Here is a 3,017-nt window from a genome sequence, read left to right as displayed (position 1 = left end):
GCTAGAGGTACTCCTAGAAGCATTGCGGCACCTAATGTGGAGGCCAACAATTTTGAATTGAAACCAGTACTCATAACCATGGTCCAGAACTCGATACAGTTTGGAGGCATGCCTAATGAAGACCCCAATCTCCATTTGACAAAGTTCCTCTGATTGACAAACACCATCAAATACAATGGAGTCTCCAACGATGCTATTCAACTCCGCCTTTTCCCCTTCTCAGTATCTAAAAAGGTGAATGCATGGTCCCAGCCAACTCCATCAGAACTTGGGAGGATCTCACTTAACAATTCTTGGGAAAGTACTTTCCCCCATCAAGGTCCTCTAAGCTTATGATGGAGATATGTTGCTTCCAACAATATAAAGTAGAATCCTTATTCGAAGCATGGGAGTGATTTGGAAAGCTTTTAAGGAGATGTTCTCATCATGATTTTTCGACGTGGAGATGATCGCGAGTGTCGCGCTTGGACAAATTATTAAAAATCAAATTGCATAAAAATTATGTAGTAAGAGGTGCAATCCGAGTCGTCTCCCAATGATGATAACATTATATTATTATAAATTTAGAGGGGGTTTGATTTATAGAATATTAACAAGAATTAAAGGCTCTAATACAAGAATTTAGAAGAACTACGACCACTCTATCACCAGATTTCAAGAAGATGCATCAACCAACAAATTAGTGATTAACATTAAATTCGAATGAAACCTCAATTCAAATTAAGCATTCACACGAGAACCCTCATGCATTCGATTAACACACAATTCGCTCAAAGTTCAGAAACCTCTAGAACCTAATCGATTTATGTTAATTCAACCAAATAATATGTAACAAAATAACTGCACAATTATCAATCCAAACGAAGAACTTCAATTTGAAATTATAATTAGCAAAAGGAGAAAGAAGGAAGAGATGAAACCGAATTTGTTGTTGAATAAATTGTGAAACCGATCCTCAAGAGTGTCTCAGCCCTTTTTCAATCCTTGGACTAGATGAAAGTCTAATTCTCCATTAATGGAGGAAAATGAAAGGTAAAAACGGAAGAGAAAAATAAGAAGAAAACACCTAAAACATAAACCTAATCTAACCTAACGTCTCCACCTACCCTTTTACAGCCTGCTGCCCTAATTTAAATACAGGCTCTTAAGGGTTAAAAAGTAAAAACTAATTAATAATTATTCAATTACATTAATCCTCTACTCAATAGCTGTCTCTGGAATCCTTATTTGTTCACGTTTGAATTTTGGAGGGAAAGTTATGCTTGTAATTGCTGCCCAACATCCATGCTAAATTTGAGAAGATATTGTGTGGCATTTTTTGCCATGAAAATCTATCCGATTTGATTCTTGATATGAAGAAAAATTGTAGACCTTGATGTTAGCTTCAAAACGCAACTAGAATGGGCTTAAATGGACATCTGTGGACTGAGATATGGTCCAAATACTGTACCAAGGTCAGAAACCGCGAGTGCAGCATTTTGACTTTTTCCAGGCCCAATTTCAGCTTCTTATCATTAGAATTGGATTCTGACCTCTCATAAGAATTGTGCGTCTTTCTCTTAACATTCCTACAAATCAAGAATCACAATGAAATGAGTTCTACAACTCAAGATATGGTCTAGAAACCAAAACAGTATCAGAATTTGCCAAATACTAGAAAAATTAGATAAAGCCCAAATAAAATTCAAACATCATAAAATGATCCAATTCAAACCAATTAGGCACAAAAAAGGACTAATGAGCTAGGAATGAGAGGAAATAAGGTTATAAAAATCCAATTGATTAGGAGACAGGTACAAATTTTTTACAGTGGCCTATCAATCACTACCAGGGCTACAATTGATGTCGCAGTAGGAGGGTCCCTCATAAGAAAAGATCCAGATGATGCATACAAACTAATAGATGAGATTGCATCTTCTAGCTTTCAGTGGCACACTACTGGCTCTTACAACATCAAGAGGAAAGAGACTGCTCCAGTCTACCAAGCAGAGAGCAGCAGCCCACTAATGAACCACATGGCAGCCCTTGCAAAGCAACTAGAATCTTTAATGAAGGCTCAAGACCAACCTATAAGAGCTCCTGCAAGCCCAGAATTTAAGCAAGAAGAGGCAAACTTCATGGGCAATCACAGTTCGGGGTGGAGGAGTAATCCTCCTAACTCTTGGGGGAATGGCTTTGGAAGTCAAAATTCAAGTGTTTATCACCCTCCTCATGTGCAAAGTCAGGGAGGAAGACCTAAAGGAAAAGAAGCTCCTAGATCTCAGTCCAACTTTCAAGAACAGATGATGCAATATGTGCATTACTCTAATAAGAGGATGACAGAGCTTGAATCCAAGTTAGACCAACATATTGAGAGAACTGATAAGAGGTTCGCAGAGGTTAAATTTGAAATACAAGCTAACTCTTACAAGATGAGTGCACAATTGGAGCAAATTACGAACATTCTGAGTCAAAGAGTGGTGGGAACATTGTCATCTCAGCCTGAACCTAATCCAAAGGAGCAATGCAATGCCATTATCCTTAGAAGTGGGAAAAAACTGCAAGAATTGCAGAACAAAGGCACATGCACGCCCATGCTTATAGAGAAGCACGCCCATGCTGATTCTACTTGCACGCCTGTGCTTACTGATGAGTACGCCCCTGCTATAATAGAAGCACGACTGTGCTTTTACAAGCACGCCCATGACAATTCTCAAAGCACGGTCGTGCATCACTATGAGCAAGACCGTGCTTCAAGCAAAAAGCCTAAAAAGGAAAAGAAGGAAGAACCTCTTATTCAACCAAGGGCCTATGAGCTTAATATACCTTTCCCACAGTAGCTGCAAGGTCACCCTCCTTATGATGAAGAGTTCCACAAGTTCTTAGACTTATTGGGCAAAGTGCACATTAATATGCCTTTCATTGATGCTATCTCCAAAATGCCCAAATATGCTAAATTTTTAAAGGAGATTTTGACCAATAAAAGGAAGTTGAAAGCACATGAAACTGTGAAGCTCACCCAAGAGTGCTTAGCTATA

At 38.6% G+C, this 3,017-nt stretch overlaps 1 non-coding gene across 1 annotated transcript; it reads right to left on the bottom strand.

Annotated features, from left to right (window-relative positions):
- Positions 1-326: 326 nt before the first annotated feature.
- Positions 327-433, bottom strand: LOC113868211. The gene has a single exon (XR_003505238.1). It is a non-coding gene; the product is annotated as a small nucleolar RNA R71 (small nucleolar RNA).
- Positions 434-3,017: the final 2,584 nt, after the last annotated feature.

This window comes from Abrus precatorius, unplaced genomic scaffold (assembly GCF_003935025.1).
Source record: "Abrus precatorius isolate BTA unplaced genomic scaffold, Abrus_2018 Scaffold5, whole genome shotgun sequence".
NCBI lineage: Eukaryota > Viridiplantae > Streptophyta > Magnoliopsida > Fabales > Fabaceae > Abrus > Abrus precatorius.
The sequence above is the reverse complement of the archived record's forward strand: the minus strand, read 5'-3'. Positions and strand labels throughout refer to the sequence as shown.